Source organism: Humulus lupulus, chromosome 1 (assembly GCF_963169125.1).
Source record: "Humulus lupulus chromosome 1, drHumLupu1.1, whole genome shotgun sequence".
Lineage (NCBI taxonomy): Eukaryota > Viridiplantae > Streptophyta > Magnoliopsida > Rosales > Cannabaceae > Humulus > Humulus lupulus.
Window position 1 is genome coordinate 294,333,111 of NC_084793.1, and position 18,284 is coordinate 294,351,394.

Sequence of the window (18,284 nt, forward strand, 5' to 3'; positions counted from 1 at the left end):
TTCACAAATACTATCTATCATGTTAACTTCATGCACTTCCTCACACTCAACAGATTTAGCAACATTAAAAACATTCAATTCAACAGTCATATTTCCAAAAGATAATTTCAAAATACCATTACGAAAATTAATGATTGCATTAGATGTAGCTAAGAATGGTTTACCTAAAATGATAGGAATTTGAGCATGCATATTTTCCACAGGTTGAGTATCAGGAACAATGAAGTCAACAGGAAAGTAAAATTCATAAACTTTTATCAAAACATCCTCTATAATGCCTCTAGGAATTTTCATAGAACGATCGACTCATTGAAGAGTTATAGAAGTAGGTTTTAGTTCACCAAGACCAAGTTTCTTATAAACAAAATAAGGCAATAAATTCACACTAGCACCCAAATCAAGTAAAGCCTTGTTAATAAAATGATCACCAATAATACATGAAATTGTGGGACACCTAGGATCTTTATATTTAACAAGACTCTTATATTGAATAATGGAACTAGCTTGTTCAGTTAAAAATGCATTTTTAGGAACATTAATGTTTATTTTAACAGTACAAAGATCCTTTAAAAATTTAGAGTAGGCAGGAATTTGTTTAATGACATCTAAGAAAGGGATATTGATACTAACTTGTTTAAAAACTTCTAAGATGTCATTATATTGGCCGCCTTTTTTAATTGGAAGTAATCTTTGTGGGAATGGAGCTTTTGGAATGAAAGGATGGATTGGAGTTTCCTTGTTTGAAGAGTCATTTGCATTAGAACTAGAAGGTTGACTCTTTTCTTTTTCTTTTTCAACCTCGAGTATGTAATCGAGTTTGACAATGTTCTTTCCGGACCTAAGAGTTGAAATTGATTTGACTTCTCCATTATGACTAGACTTTCCTATCTCATATTGACCTTTTGGATTAGAGATAGGTTGACTAGGGAATGTTCCTTTTTCTCTATCAGCTAAAGTAGTGGCGAGTTATCCTACTTGTGTCTCGAGTTTGGTAATTTATTGAGACTGATTTTGTAGGATTTGTTGAGTGGATTGCATAAATTGTTGTAAAGTATCTTCTAAGGAATGTTTCCTTTGTTGAGGATATGGTTGATTTTGTGGGGCATGCGTTTGGTTTTGCGTGTTGTATTGGTGCCCTTGATTCATTTAAGGTTGGTTTTGTCTCTATGAAAAGTTTGGATGGTTTCTCCAATTTGGATTGCAAGTGGATGAAAATGGGCAATCATTTGGTTTCCCATAAGCATGAAGAGCATTGGCCTCCTCAGAAAAGGCTTCTTGGTAGGAAGGACATGATTAGGCATTATGGCAAGGACTAGAACATATAGAACAAACATCTTTTCTTGGTTGTATTGGAGAATTTATAGTTTGGCTTATGGCTAAAGCTTCTACTTTTCTCGCTAATTTGTCTAAGGATGTTCTTACGTCTAATTCATCTTTTACTTTATACCTTTCTCCTCTTTTTGGTGAATTAGTTGACCTAGACCTAGGATCAAAATAATTCCATTGTTGTGAATTGACAGATAAATCTTCAAGGTCGTCCCAAGCCTCTTATCCTTGAAATTTTAAAAAAATTTAGGTATGCATAGATTGAATCATTTGACGATTAGAAGGAGTCAAACCATCATAAAAATATTTTACAAGTCTCCATTTTTCAAAACCATGATGAGGACATTTTAATAATAAATCTTTAAATCTTTACCAACATTCATAAAACTCTTCATTATCTTTTTGAAAAAACTCGGAGATTTCTCTCCTTAGACTATCAGTTTTAGACATAGAAAAAAATTTCAACAAGAATTTATTATAAAGTTGATTCCATGTAGTTATAGACCCCGTGGGAAGGGAATTGAACCAAGCTTTTGATTTGTCTTTTAATGAAAAGGGGAAACATCTTAGTTTGACTGATTCATCAGAAAAATTATGAAATTTAAATGTTGAGCAAATTTCTAAGAAATCTTTGACATGCATGTAAGGATCCTCTCTATCTAATCCATAAAAAGATGGCAACAATTGAATGATTGATGGTTTAAGCTCAAAATGGGTAGCAGAAGTGGTAGGAAAAACAATACATGAAGGAGCATTAGATGAAATGGGTGCAAAATATTCAAGCAAAGTTTTTTCAGGCACAACATTTTCATCATCAGGATTTCTATTAGTATTAGCAATTGGTTCCATGATGCTCAAATTTTTACTAACACTTTCAATTTCAAACGAAGATAAGCGTCTTTTTACTAATCGATTTTTAGAGTTACGTTCCCAATGATGCATGCAATTTTCACAAACAAGGCAACAAAGATAATCTCAAACAAACAATTTTCTGATGTGGAAGATCAGTAAAAACCGCAACCACAGAGCATACTTAGATTTTTTTTTAGAGATTTCACAACAATATAATTGTTATGGTTCACGTGTCCCCAGACCTATTTGATTCCACTTACTCACACACTACTAACAACTCCCTGAGGTTAATTAGTAGAGGAGGATTGGGAATTTTGTTCAAATTTCCTTTAAGCAAAAATTGCTTATGATGAAAGGACAAGATTTATGTTTCTTTTTTTTCAAGTATTTTGTCACAATTACACACTATTATGATAAAAAGACAAAGAAAAATAAGGTAAAACTAAATAAGACTATAAAAATTAGGCAAGAGTAGGGAGGCAAAGCATGCCATCAACCATAACAAAAATAAGGTAAAGATTAGGAGGCACAAGTTCCATCAACTAAAACATAAGAAAAAATACTAGGAGACAAAATTGTCATCAACTAGCTAGGAGGCAAAATTTCCATTAACTAGTAACTTGCAAAAAAATAAAAATAACAATAAGATAAATAAAGAAAATTACAACAAAGGTTAGGAGGCACAAGTGTCGTCAACTAACAAAGAAATACAAGGAATAAAAACTATAACAAAATTAGGAGGCACAAGTGCCATCAACTAAAAAACAATAAATATAAATATATAAGTAAGGTTTTTTTATGGGTGGTAGAACCATCCCAACTTTTCTTTTTATCCTCTTTTTTTTTTAGTTTTATATTTTTTTGAATATATATATTTTATATTTTTGTATATATAGTTTTTTTTAAGTGCAAAAAGTAAAATAACTAGCAGAAGAATTCACTAACCTTGAGATAAATTTCGTTTCTTTTCTTGCAACTCCCCGGCAAAGGCGCCAAAAACTTTATGGACCCAAAATGGGTATGTTTTAAAATTTTATACTAGCAAGCGCACCAATCGTATATGAAATACAGTGTTCGTGTAAGCACGAGATTGAACCCAAAGGAGTTGTCTAAAATAAAAAAGAAAATTATTTTAAACCAAAATTAATAAATTCTAACCTAGCTCCAAAGATTGATGAGATTTAATGTCATGAACATAAAATAAAAGATTTAAAATAAAGCTATTTCAGAGAATAAAAATAAACCAATCATGACTTTGAAAATAAGTTGTAAAATAAAGATTATTAAAATACTAGAATCCACAAAATGTAAGTTTAATAATACTTATTAGTATATTGATTCTCAAGTTTTAATGATAGTTAAAATAAATCAAACTATCATTTTCCAAATAAATTTACAATTTTAAGCACAAATTATTTTTAAAAAGATAGGATTTTTGTTCACTTTTCAAAAAGGTATAATTTCAAAGTATTTAATGTGAATCAACCTAATGAAACAATGAAAAATCAAATAACATTATTTATAAGGCAAAACATAATATTATTGTTCTAAGCATTGGATGTGTACAATTTAATGACACGTCTTACACAAAGAATATTATGTTTTTGCAAAATGAAGAACAAAGTGGAATATTATCTAATGTGAATGCCAAAAATTGACCAGAGCCATAGTCAACACTCAAGAGAAAAATTGAGGGTTACCTTCATTAGCCTCGGGCAAACAAAGCAGCCCAATATCTTGCCCCACGCGAGACCCATGTCTCATAGGAGGCCTTAGCGAAAATGCCCAGAAGGACATAAGGGCCTTGCTATGCGAGGCAGCCCGTCCCCCACGCACGCCTGCCAAGCCCACAAGGGCCTCGCTATGCGAGGCTTCCCTTCCCCCGCGCGCGCTTGCCAAGGCCACAAGGGCCTCTCTATGCGAGGCTGCCCTTCCCTCGCGTGTGCCTGCCTGGCCATAAGGGCCTCGCTAGGCGAGGCTGCCCTTCCCCCGCGCGTGCGTGCCAAGGCCACAAGGGCCTCGCTATGCGAGGCTGCCCTTCCCCGCGCGCGCCTGCCAAGGCCACAAGGGCCTCACTATGCGAGGCTTCCTTCTCCCGCGTGCCTCGCAACCCAGATGCGCGCCAACACCTCGCACAGTGAGACACACCTCACCACGCCCGTGTGCGTCTCGCGAGGTATGACCACGTTAAGGAGCCTCACGCCACCACCGTCTCGTGGCCCTCATGCAACCCCATCACGCCTTGTGAGACCCATCCCCGAGCCTCGTGAATGCCCGGGTCACGCATGGGTACTCACTTGGGCACTAGGGGTCTCACCTTGTGAGACCCATCCCCGAGCCTCGTGAATGCCCAGGTCGCACATGGGTACTCACTTAGGCACCAAGGGTCTCACCTTGTGAGACCCATCCCCGAGCCTCGTGAATGCCCGGGGTCACACATGGGTACTCACTTAGGCACCAAGGGTCTCGCCTTCTGAGACCCATCCCCGAGCCTCGTGAATGCCCAAGTCACGCCTGGATACTCGCTTAGGCACCGAGGGTCTCGCCTTGTGAGACCCATCCCCAAGCCTCGTACATGCCTATTTCTAGGCCTCGTACCTGGAGGTAAGGACGAGATAAAAGAAGTATGGATCGACACTTACTAAAATATAAAGAAACCTAGAGAAGATATTTAGGTAAGGAGGACCACTAGGCATGAGATAAATGTACAAGCACGGGATGTACAACCCTGAAAAAGGGCAAAGGCATGACTCTGACATCTATGTCCTACAAGTAGTGGAGGTACGGATTTGTACAGAGAGTGGAAGCACTACATGCATACCTCTGACTATGTACCAGGCCGACACCATAACCTTCTGCTCCATCACGACCTGTGCCACTACCCTGACAATGTACCTATGTACAATCTTGTCCCCTGGGACCACAATGTATGGAGAGTCATTAGAGCTCCAGTATAAATAGATCATCACCCCTCCAGAAAAGGGGTTGGAAAATTCATTGTATGCTGAGGCTGTTAAGCAATATACGAATTTTACTCCATTGTAATTCTGCATATTTACTCTTTCAAGTTCTCTCAATCTTCTTCTAAGATATCTTTGGCAATACAGTCTCAGTTTTCTAACCTTATATCGTTGACGAGATTTCACCGTCAACATCTAACAATCCAAAATATGGGATATTAAAGATGAAAGACATATACGAAGAAGAAAAATCCATAAACTTTGTTGCATTACAAGAGAAATCAACATACAACATAAATATTACCTAGTTACAAGTTGCTTCATCATGATCTTAATAATCTTATGAAAAAGATTACAAGCACATAACTAGAATAGAAATTACAAAATATATAAAATACATACTTGAAAATGCTCTTGAAAAGCACCAAAATGGAAGAGAGAATGGTAGAAAGAAGATGGTAACCAAAAATTAAGCACCCCAAAAATGGTCTTGAAATTCCATATTTATAGCCAAAATGATATTATTAAAATAATCAATATAATTTAATTAAATTGATTAGATTAATTAAATTATTTATAATATGGAAAATAGGGGTAAATTGTAGGAGTGATGGTGATTTTTTGGTAAAATGTTGTAGAAAAATTGCGTAAAAAGGGCATTTTAGGGACAAGGGGACAAGGTGCATTTGATGGGCTCAAGAAGGGAAATGGCAGGGGAGAAAGTGGCTAGGTGGAAGGTGGGCCAAATCTAGGCGTGGGCCCATGGGATCTGGCTGGTGAGCTGATGGGCCGAAGGGGTTGGCTGGCAGGGAGGAGGCCCAAGTGGGCCTGGGTCTTCAGCTGGGCAGGAGGCCCGAGTGGACCTGGCTGGTGGGCGGCCCGGGAGCAGCAGCTGGTGGCTGGTGCACAGCTGGAAGCTGGAGCAGGCCTGGGCTCACGTGAGGTAGCTGGGCTGGGGAGGCCTCTTTGGGCGTTGGAGGTTTGGGCACTTGGAAAAATGCCATCTTCTTCCTTTCTTTTCCTTGAAAATGCCAATTTTTTCCTTCATTTTTCTTGCTTTTCAAGAGCAAAAATGCAACAAATTATCTACAAAAATAAACATAAATTAAATTAAACCTAAATATTTTCATTAATAAAATATACAACATAAGTTCCACGAAAATATTGATTAAACTTAATTTACTTAAACATTTAAGCTCAAAATTGCATCCTTTTGCTTCTAACTTAACAATATTAATTACATATAATTAAACTACAACATATTATAATAAAATATCTATAAAACATATAAAATTCTAACAAATTACAATAAGACTAATAAATTAAAAATTATTTAAAAACTTAATAATTTACTTAAATAATTAAAGACTAAGCAATAATTAACATAAAAATGTGGTAAAATAACTCTATTTTGTAGAGTTATCAATATAGTATTTGTATTTATCTTCAAGACTTGTGAAACTCGGTGAACCCTTGTTCGCTGATCGCATGTATTGGATTTATTCTACATAAATAAAACACTAAGTGGACGTAGGTCATGATCAATGCCTGGGGCCGAACCACTATAAAATCATGGTATCATGTACATCTTTGAATTCAATTCTCTTACTCATATCATTTTTGTGACTCCGTGTCTATAACGCCCTGGTTACCCCAGAACAGTTACGGTGAATGGTGAACCGGAAATTTGACCCGCTACCCGAGTCCTTTGGTTAAAAACGTGCATCCAAGTGTTATTAACAGGCTAAGGTGGGAAAAAAACTATAAAAAGGAAAGGATATATTTTATTAAATACATAAAATTGTTCATGGGCCCATCAAAACTTTTATAAGTTATTTACAACTCAAAATGGTCATTACTGTTTCAAATTTACAAACCCACCAACCTAAGCGGCAAAAATAGGGTAAATCCCCTAGTTCCTCTGAGAACTCCTTGGCCGTGGTGGTTAAGCGGCCGCATATGTACACATCACCACCTAAGCTCTCCACTCAAGGTTGGGTGAGCTTTTCTTTCCCTTTACCTACACCGCATAGCACCCACGAGCCAAGGCCCAGCAAGAAAACACAGTATTGCATATAAACATTATCAAATGATTATCATTATAATCACACAAAGCTTATAGCTCTTAAACAGATGAGTGAATATCACTTGAGGTTCTGGTAAACCATAATGAGTGACTGACAAGCAAGTCACTAATTTAAACAGATGAGTGACTGCTGGGTAAGTCACTAGCTTAAACAGTTGAGTGACTGCTGGGTAAGTCACTAGCTTAACAGATGAGAGACTAATGGGTAAGTCTCTAACTTAACAGATGAGTGACTGGTGGGTAAGTCACACAAGCGCTTTTAATTTTCATCGAACTTGAGGTCGGTCCGGCATTAACGCTCTTCTGAGTCATTTAATGCAGATGTCAATTAGATCTAATCTTTATTGGCTTGCGTTGAGTACGCTAAGGCCGCCTTGACTTATAAGTCAGCATTGTGTGACCAGTGCCCAGTACCACTGCCGAACTTGACTAATAAGTCCCAGCTTCGCAGTTGATACTAACACCTTTGCCAAATCTGACTAATTAGTCAGTACCATGCACAAGTGAGCAAGATTTGCTAAGCATTCAATAATCAATTCATGTCCACATTTACACAATCAACATGCCTCAAGAATAACCATGTATGTCACAAATGGGGTGCAGTTTTCTTACCTCTGATTCGAGCGAGAATGAATAAAAGAACGACCCTTGAGAACGATCTGACTTTTAGCCCTTTAGCGGTCACCTAGTCATAACCAAATATGGGATACCATCAATAAAATAAACACCAAAGGTTCCCAAACCAAGATCTAGCCTCCGGGACATCAATCCCCACTAATCCGGGTAGTAGGAACGATCCCGAGGCCTAAAACCATGTTCCCGGGGCCAAAACACTCAAACAGGCTCAACCCTGCTCAAGGGCTGCGGCCCTAACACCTTGGGCCGTGACCCCCAGCCACTCCAGGAGCAAGGGCCGCGACGCCCAGCAAAGGCAAAATTGCTCCACCTGTTTCTTCGAGCTAGGGCCGCGGCGCCCAAGAACAAGGTCGCGGCCCATAACCCAGAGCCATCCCCAAACACGTTTTCCTTCATCCCAAACCTCCCAAAAACATACCTAAACACTTTCAAATCATCAAATCAAAGTTCCCAAGCTTCCCAGTGATCCAAAACCATCAAATCCCAAGGATCAAACGAACCAAAATCTCAACGGTTCACAAAATCCAATTCTAAGCTTAGAAACTCTAAAAACTCAAAACTTAAAACTTAGATTACCTTTGATTAGGTTGTTTCTCGTCAAATCCTTTGGCCAAGAATCTTCTAATCTTTCCTAGGATCGCTATGCCTCGATCCTCACTCGATTCCGACTCCTAGAACTTGAGATATCTTCGAAAATGCTTCGAACGGTAAAAATGAACTAACGGGAAGAGAACGAGAGGTTTTCTAACATACGTTCTATTTGACAAGCTACTTCAAGCTTAAGTAACCTCAAATAAAACCTAGTGCTCGGGGTCCCGAAAACACCCCCGGGGACATTATAGTCAAAACTTCTAGAATTTCCTCCTGATCTCAATAACTCCCAATTTATCATCAAATAACATTCTCATAACTCAATATCCCAATAAAAGACCCCCATTATGACAAAACCGCTAATCCATAATATAAGACCGTCTCATGCCGAATAGCTCGAATATATCTCCATAATAATAGAATCTCATTCATAAATCACAATATGCACCCAAATTCACAAATATGCCCTTAACTGGCCAAATTATCAAAACATCATAATATTCAAATGTGGACCCACATGCATGCGTATAATATCATATTATAATATAATTCACATAAACATGCATATATTAATTTAATGACATAATTAAACAGTTATGGCACTCTCGGCCTACTAATCCAGCCATTAAACCGCATTAGAGATTTCGGGGCATTACAGTGTCGTTGACCATAGTGAGGGTCAACATAAATAAAAATATTTTTATTTTAAATTTGAAATGTCAAAACAATAAAAAGATAAATACAAATGGAAAATTTTGAAATAAATGTCAATTATATATGATTATTTATTAAAAAAATAGTTATTTATAAATAAATTAAGATATTTTAAATTTTGAATTTGAAATATGAAACAATAAAAAGATTATCATGAATTGAAAAATCTTCAAGATAAATATGAATTTATTTATGGTTGATTTATTATAATAATTATTAGAAATTTAGTTATTAATAAATATAAAAAAAAAAGTTACAGAAGATGCATTGTCGTTATTGATGATTTTAGATATTTTATTTTTTAATTATTTAATAATCATAAATTAAATAAAATGGAATAAAAATGTAGAGAAATTAGAAATAGATTAAAGATTTTGACTTGAATTCTCCTTTTATGAAAAAAAAAAACTGTGACATTTTCTAATTTTGACATTGTCATTTAAAATATATTTGACGACGAACTTTATAGGTATTATTTATGTTTTTGCCAATTAAAATTGATTCAATTGGCTTATCACATTATTATCAAGGCAATGGCAGTATCCCACATTTTTATTTGTTGATTATTTGAGCTTAGGAACAAATGGAACTTGAGTAGCTTAATTCTATAAAGCCAAGTTTTAAGGGTTTTTTGCTTCCTATTATTAAGTTCATTTATGCATAGAGACTGTTTACTTCATTTAGATTTGATGAATTTGATTTCTGGACATGATTATTGTTTACCTTGTATGGTAACTTCCTAAATGTGGGAATATGTTAATGATAAGTGGCATTATTCATACTTGTTAGTTTTAGAAGTTGGCAGATGTGATAAGTTATTATATACTATTGCTACTAAAAGATATTACAATACATATACATATATTAAATTTTCTATGTAGCAGCATATTTTGATGGGGTGGTAAATTTATATTTTTTTCTATTCTGTTTACTTGTATCTCTTCTGAAAAAAAGTGAAGGATTATTGAGAGAGATTATATGCTTTTGTATCATAATTATAAGATTCAATTCAAATTGTATCAAAACTTCACATATTAATATAATAATAATAATATATTTAATAATATACATCGAGAATAATATTTAATTAATTTAAGAAATAATTATTTAAATTTAAATTTATATTCATATACAAAAAGATATTTTTTATAAAATATCTTTAATTAAAAAAAAGTCTACAAAAATAAATATGAATATATTATTACAAATAAAAAATTAATATCTTATTTAAATTTAAAATAATAATAGTAAATTAATTAACAACAAATAAGAAGATAAAAAAATAAAATGTTTATATCAATTTTATTATTTTTTCTATTTTTTTATTCATTTTAAATAATAATAGTAATTAAATAAAATATAAATATATTAAAACTCGGAATAGCTTGCACACCATTGGAGATGGTGGAAAATATTTTGATTAATGATGCTACAAAATCTATTTGAAGATTTATCAATTAACTTATACTTACTAATTTGTTAAAACTTTGATGTCTTTTTTTTCCCAACTACCTCCAACAACCTCAATATCACCCACACAACATAAAAATTCGATAACATCTAAAACATGATAGAAAAATAAAATGAATATGTTATAATATCAAGATCAATAATTTAAAATAAAAAATTTAAAGATTAACAAACATTAATAATTGAATAAATACCAAAACTTTAAGGATTAACAAACATTAATGATTGAATAAATACCCAAGATGATTGTGTTATCATTAACACGTAAATCAATCAAATTTATTGATATGAATTGGAATTCATTGAAAATTGAAATTGAAATAATTTAGAGAGAAGAATAGAAAAAAAAAAAAAATAAGAGTAGAGGAAAATATGAGATTAATAGAATATATATATATATAGATTCACAAAGAGATATTTATCTATTTTTAAATAATAATATCTTATAAATATCTCATTTAAATTTAAAAATTAGATTTATTATTATATATAAATTGAATAAAAAAATTAGATTAAAGGAGAAAATAGATAGAGTGGTTTGAAGAGTTTTTAGAGTGTCACATCATCTTCTTGATGCTCTCATTTGTATATATATATAGATACTAGGTAGAAGCAATGTGCAATGCATGTTTGACGAGTTTTAAAGTTGTAAACATTGTCTATAATTTTAATAAAATTTAGTTCACTATAGAATGAATTATAGTTCTATATATAGTATATATAAATATTTATATCAATAATCTCTACATATATGATATCTAAACGCAACATTGACATAGATATATATTTACATGGATACATGACATATATATAAATTACAATAATATTTAAAAATAAATTAATAATAGAAATAAAATAAGAATAGAAAAAGTCATAGTCTAGATAGTAGTATACATATATCAATTATTTTTAGTTTTTAATGTATCTCGCAATGTCCTTTGGTGAATTTGATGAAGAAAAAGAGCTACAATCACTTGATAAAAAACAAACTATCACACAAATTTATAAGATAAAAAATGATATGTATGCATTTATTATTTTTAAATAAATATGATTTAATTATTTAAATTATCATAAAATATCTTAAAAATATCCAATTTTAATTAATTCATTTTTGTTTAAGTTTATGTTTGTTCTAGTTTTTTAATTTGGCAGTGACAACAAGACATTATATATTATATATTTAATATAATATTAATATTATACGTGGATTTCAAATTTAAGTTTGTCGCTAGTTGATAGTATATTATATTATATTATATATTTAATATGATATTATTCTAATAAGTGAAGTTTAATTAAATTTTATTTAAGTTATAAAACGTATGGTTTTGTTATTTTTAAATAATTATCATTGTAAAATATCTAAAAAAATATCTTATTTTAATTTTTTTATTTATTTAATTTTATCTAAGCTTAAGTCATGTTTACAATCTACAATTAAATATAAGAATATTCTGTTAAAGTTAACGGAAAAAAATAAAAAACTGTTAAAACCTAGAATTTTCGTTATCTACACACTTTTTATATAGAAGAGATATAGATAGATATATCTAATTCTTGATCAAGAAGGGCATTTGCGAAGGAGTGAAAATAGATTAAATATAGGGATATTTGCGGCATAAATACCCAATGTTTTACACTTGTCACAAATAAATACCTAATCTTTTATTTTTACTGCAAAAATATCAAATGTTCAATATATGTTGAAGATAAATTCCTAATCTTTTTTCTTTGCGGCAAAAATACCCAAAGTTGCTAAAACATTGATTTTATCAATACCTCCTTTGTTGAAGTTTTATCAATACCCAGGGGTGGAGCCAGTATCTAGAACACCTTACAGAATGGCTCCGGCAGAGTTGAAAGAGTTGAAGATTCAGTTACAGGAGTTACTGGATTTGGGGTTCATCAGACCGAGTTTCTCACCATGGGGTGCTCTAGTGTTGTTTGTTAAGAAGAAGGATGGATATCTTAGGATGTGCATTGACTACAGGGAGCTGAACAAGCTGACCATTAAGAATAAATATCCACTGCCTAGGATCGATGATTTATTTGACCAGCTACAGGGAAGTACGGTGTTTTCCAAAATTGATCTCCGATCAGGTTACCATCAGTTAAGGATCAAAGAAGAGGACATACCAAAGACCGCTTTCCGCACGAGGTATGGACACTATGAATTCCTGGTCATGTCCTTTGGATTAACCAATGCCCCAGCAGCTTTTATGGATATGATGAATATGGTTTTCAAGGACTATTTGGACAAGTTTGTGATTGTGTTCATCGACGACATCTTGGTGTACTCTCAGTCTGAGACAGAACATGAGCAAGTCACATTTCTGGGCCATATCGTCAGTAAGGAGGGGATTCTGGTTTACCCAAGTAAGATTGAGGCAGTAAGAGATTGGCCTAGACCGAGCAACGTTCCAGAAATGAGAAGTTTTCAAGGATTGGCAGGATATTATCGGCGGTTTGTTGAGGGGTTCTCCAGGATAGCTACACTATTGACAGAATTGACGAAAAAGAAGACAAAGTATGTTTGGACAGATAGATGTGAGAACAATTTCAAAGAATTGAAGCGGCAATTGATCACTGTGCCAGTGTTGAGTTTGCCGACAGATAATGAAAAGTTCGTGGTCTACTGTGATGCTTCCAGACAGGGTTTGAGGTGTGTGCTGATGCAAGCTGGTAAGGTGATAGCCTATGCATCGAGACAGTTAAAGGAGTATGAGCAGAGATATCCCACGCATGATCTGGAGTTGGTAGCGGTGGTATTCGCACTTAAGATTTGGAGACATTATTTGTATGGTGAGAAGTGCGAGATATACACCGACCATAAAAGTTTGAAGTATTTCTTTACTCAGAAGGATCTGAATATGCGCCAGAGATGGTGGTTAGAGTGGTTAAGGATTATGACTGTGATATCCTATACCATCCCGAGAAGGCTAATGTAGTAGCTGATGCATTGAGTCGGAAAGGCCTAGGACAGCTGTTCAGTTCGAGATAGATATCTGATAAGCTGGCTGAGGAGATGACTAGAGCGGAAATAGAGTTGGTGGTTGGACGGTTAGCCAACATCACTCTTCAGTCTACACTCCTTGAGAGGATCAAGGAGGCGTAGGGGAAGGATTCCCAATTGAGAGATCACAGAGAAAATGTCTTAGTCGGAGCGGCAAGGGACTTTTCTATTTCAGAGATGGGGTTACTGAAGTACAAGGGTCGGATCTGTGTTCCGATGGATTCTGATATCTAGCGGAAGATTCTAAATGAATCGCATACCACTCCCTACTCCTTACATCCAGGTACGACGAAGATGTACCAAGATTTGAGAGCTTTATATTGGTGGCGGGCATGAAGAGGGATGTGGTGGATTATGTGGCCAAGTGTTTAATGTGTCAGTAGGTCAAGGCTGAACATCAGAGGCCAGCAGGGTTGCTACAGCCTCTAAGGATTTCAGAGTGGAAGTGGGAGGACATTACCATGGCCTTCGTAGTTGGTTTGCCGAAGACCGTGGGTCAACATGACTCGGTGTGGGTGATTGTGGATAGATATACCAAGTTTGCTCACTTTTTACCTGTCAGGACGACTTATACTGTGGAGCAGTATGCTGAATTATATGTGAAGGAAATTGTTCGACTCCATGGGGCTCCGAGGTCGATAGTGTCAGACATGGACCCCACTTTCACCTCCAAGTTTTGGGAAAGCCTGCAGAAGGCTATGGGCACGCAGTTACGGTTTAGTACTGCTTATCATCCTCAGACAGATGGACAGTCTGAGAGGACGATTCAGATATTGGAAGACATGTTGCGAGCCTGTGTGTTAGACTTTGGGGGATCTTGGAGTAAATATCTCCCTTTGATTGAGTTCTCGTATAATAATAGTTATCAGGCGACTATCGGAGTGGCTCTGTATGAGATGTTGTATGGGAGAAAGTGTAGATCACCTATCCATTGGGACGAGACGGGTGAAAGAAGCCTGAGATGGTTCAGAGGACCATTGAGGCGATTGAGAAGATTAGAGCGCGAATGCTCGCCTCCCAGAGTCGCCAGAGGAGTTATTCAGACCTGAAACGCAGGAGTGTGGAAGTTTAGGTTGGTGACCATGTATTCCTTAAAGTTTCACCGTTGAGAGGAGTGAAACGGTTCGGTGTTCGGGGCAAGCTGAGCCCTAGGTTTGTTGGTCCCTTTGAGGTTCTGGAACGGGTTGGGGAGGTAGCTTACAGGTTGGCGATGCCTCCAACCTTATCGGGGGTTCATAATGTTTTTCATGTATCCATGCTCCGGAAGTATGTATCAGATTCGACACACGTACTAAGTTATGAGAGTTTGGAGCTGGACCAGGATTTGTCCTATGAGGAGAAGCCGGTTCAGATTCTTGACCAGAAAGATAAGGTTTTGCGGAGCAAGACCATCGCCTTGGTGAAAGTGCTGTGGAGGAACAACAAAGTTGAGGAGGCGACATGGGAACTTGAATCAGATATGCGGGAGCGGTATCCCGAGTTGCTCAGGTAATTTCGAGGACGAAATCTCTGTAAGGAGGGGATAGTTGTAGCGACCCAAATTTGTTAATAAGGCTTGGGGCCTTGATTAGCGTGCATGGAGGACAATACTTGTTATATTGTATTAATATATGTGAATTTAATGAATATGTGATTAGAGTGCATGGTTAGGCGATTAAATATGCATGTGAGCCCCATTTGGTTGTCAGGGGCATATTTGTAATTTTAGCACGTTGAGGGCATAAATGTGATATATATGTGATATAATGGTGATATATTTGTGATGCACGTTCCGAGACGGTCCTGGGGAGCTGTTTAGCTAGAAAGTCAAAACGGGGTCAAATACCCGTCTCGGGAGGAGCCTAGGGGTATTTCGAGAATATTATAACTTGAGTTTGGGAATTTTTGGGTAATGGTTAGTGACACTTTGGTAACCTGGGTAACTATAGGCAACTCTTGAGGATAATAGTTTTAAGTGGAAAGTGGTATTCTCACAAGGGATTAAGGAAAAGTCTAGAATGCCCTTTAGGGTTGGCTAGAGACTAAGTTGGAAAGGAGGGAAATTGGGTCATTTGGCCTTAGGAGAGGATAATATTGGCTGAAGAAAGTCATATACGTTATTTTAATTAGGCATAAACTGAATACTTTATGTTGGAAGCTCAAAGGAACCAAGAAGCTAGTAGAGAAAGGTGGAAGAGAGCTGAAAATCTTTGAGACTAAGGAAAAGAATTCAAGGCTGAATTGAAGCAATTAGAATCAAGCATAGGCCAAGACTAATTCAGAGGTAAGGTCCCATATTTGATTTTTAGGTTTCCTTGCATGTTTTGAGAATTTAAGTTGTGTGCTGAAAGTTGAGTTTGGGGTTTAGTGACTGTGAAATTCAGATTGCAAATCAAGGGAGTCAATCTTGGAATTAGGTTTGGAAGTGGCTCAAGGCTGAATTTCAGTTTGAGGTAAGAATTTCGTGCATCTTTGAAGTTTAATTTCTGGTTTGGTTTAGGTTTTCTGAACGGAGGTTTAAGTTTTATAAATGGTGGTTTAAGTTTTGTGAAATTGAAGCCACTACGTGTATTTTGGGTTTGAATGTGTATCTAGGCTTGTTATTGATGTTTCTAAGTTGTTAGATGGTCTATATGGGGTTTTGGATTGAATTTGGGGCTTAGGTATATAATGGAATTGATTTGGGAGTGTTTTGGTTCAGGAAAATGTTGGGGAAAAACCCAGATTTCTGGGTTCGTGAAGGGGCGCCGCGGCCCTGTTCTTCCATGCCGCGGCGCTAGGATGCATCAGGGGAAGGGAACCTCTCTGGGCGTTGCGGCCCCTATGGGTTAGCGCCGCGGCGCTAGGCCATTTCTGGGCAGGGGAAAATTTCAGTTTTTAGGCTTTTGCCCAGGGGGCTCGGGGGACGCTTCCGCCACCTTGTGTGGGGATCCGGGAGGTCTCGAGAGCTCGGGATTGGTTCCGAGAGATGTTTTTGAATTGGTTAGTAATGAGAGTGCTATGTATGTGTTGTGACTATCTCAGCGAGGCTCGGGTTAGAGGACTGTGCTCGAGGGTTCAGTGCTTAAGAAGCTCGGGACACAAGTAAGAAAGCTGTTGCACCCATAGAGCAGGGCGAGGCCCCATAGTTGTGTTGCAGGGCACGGTCCTATATGATTATGTGTTGGGTGTAGCCCATTGATTATGTTGGTATATGTTTAAATTATGTTTAATTATGCTGTGTATGCATATATGTGAATGATTGGCAAGAGTCGGGAACGGTGAAGGCCGGGAACGGCAAGGGCCGAGAACCGCAACCCAAGGCCTGGTAAAGCGTCTGGGACAGCATGGCCGTATGTGTTTAGTCTGTTGGCAAATTTGTGTATATGCTGAGTGGTTCATATGCGTATGTTATCTTTTTATGTGGAGTTTTCTTGCTGGGCTTCGGCTCACAGGTGCTCTGTGGTGCAGGTAAGGGCAAGGAGAGAGTCAACCGACCATGAGTATGGAGAGCGTGAGGCGGCGCGTACATGTCTGGTCTGCCTGGCTACCACGGCCAGGGGTATTTTTGGAAGATGCTTGTAATGAACCCTATTTTGTCTTATAGTCGACTTTAAATATATTTTGAGTTGTAAATATTTATAAACAGTATTGTGGGATCCCAAATGTTAAACGTTTTATGATTTTCAGTAAATGGAATTATTTTCAACTTTTATGACTATGTATATGGTTTAATTACATGTTTGCCTTAAAACCTCGATTAGCAAGTTAAAAGCACGTTTTAAACTCACTTAGTAACGGCTCTAAAGTAGTAGGGCGTTATAACCGGGGTTTATCGGGTAATGGGAGATTAAATGATTATTGTTCTGTGAGTGATGGGGATTTAGAGGAACACTCGGGGATTCACAGGAAGTGGTAATTGACAGAAATGCCCTTGAAGGGCTAAGGGAAGTTTGGTTTGGCCTAGGGGTATTTAGGTCATTTGTGCCTAGTTAGTAACTTAAAGTTTATGTTCATTTAGCTGAGGGAAAATTAGAAACAAACAGAAGCACCTTTCTCTCTCCCATATAACTCTCTCTCTCTCTCTCCATGGATGCTTAAGAATTTTGAGGAAAATTGGAGGGCCAAGCTTAGGAAATTGAAGGGGTGGATTGGCTGAGTTGGGGATTTGATTCAGGGAAATTTTATCTTTGAGGTAAGGGCTTAAAATTTGAATTGGTTCATGTAAATTCTGTGGTTTTGTGTGCATGCTTGATAGTTTGGAGGGTGAATTTTGAAGTATGGATGAGTTTTTAGTCTAGTAATTGCTAGGCTTTGTTGCTGGAAAGGAGTTATACTGATTGTGGGGATTGAATTAAAGATTTGAGGGTGATTGGGTTGTGTTTAGTTGAGTTCAGCTAGGGGAAAAATCCATAAATTATGGGTTCGAAGGGCTGGGCCGCGGCTCTGTTCTTGGTGTGCCGCGACGCATGTCGGATGGCTGGGGAGGTTGAGCCTCTGATAAGGGGCGGGCCACAGCATGGGAGCATGGGGTCGCGACCCTTAAGGGGATTTTTGGCCCTAATAAGGTTTTTAGTTCAGGAACTTAACCTTTTGGGCTCGGGATCGATTCTACTTCTGTGTGGGGTGGAATTTGACGTCCCGGAGGCTAGGACTTGGTCTGGAAGCTTTTATT

At 36.6% G+C, this 18,284-nt stretch overlaps 1 non-coding gene across 1 annotated transcript; it reads left to right on the forward strand.

The window, feature by feature from the left end:
* Positions 1-1,654: 1,654 nt before the first annotated feature.
* LOC133813554 (small nucleolar RNA R71) lies at positions 1,655-1,761 on the forward strand. Its single transcript, XR_009884564.1, has one exon. It is a non-coding gene; the product is annotated as a small nucleolar RNA R71 (small nucleolar RNA).
* Positions 1,762-18,284: the final 16,523 nt, after the last annotated feature.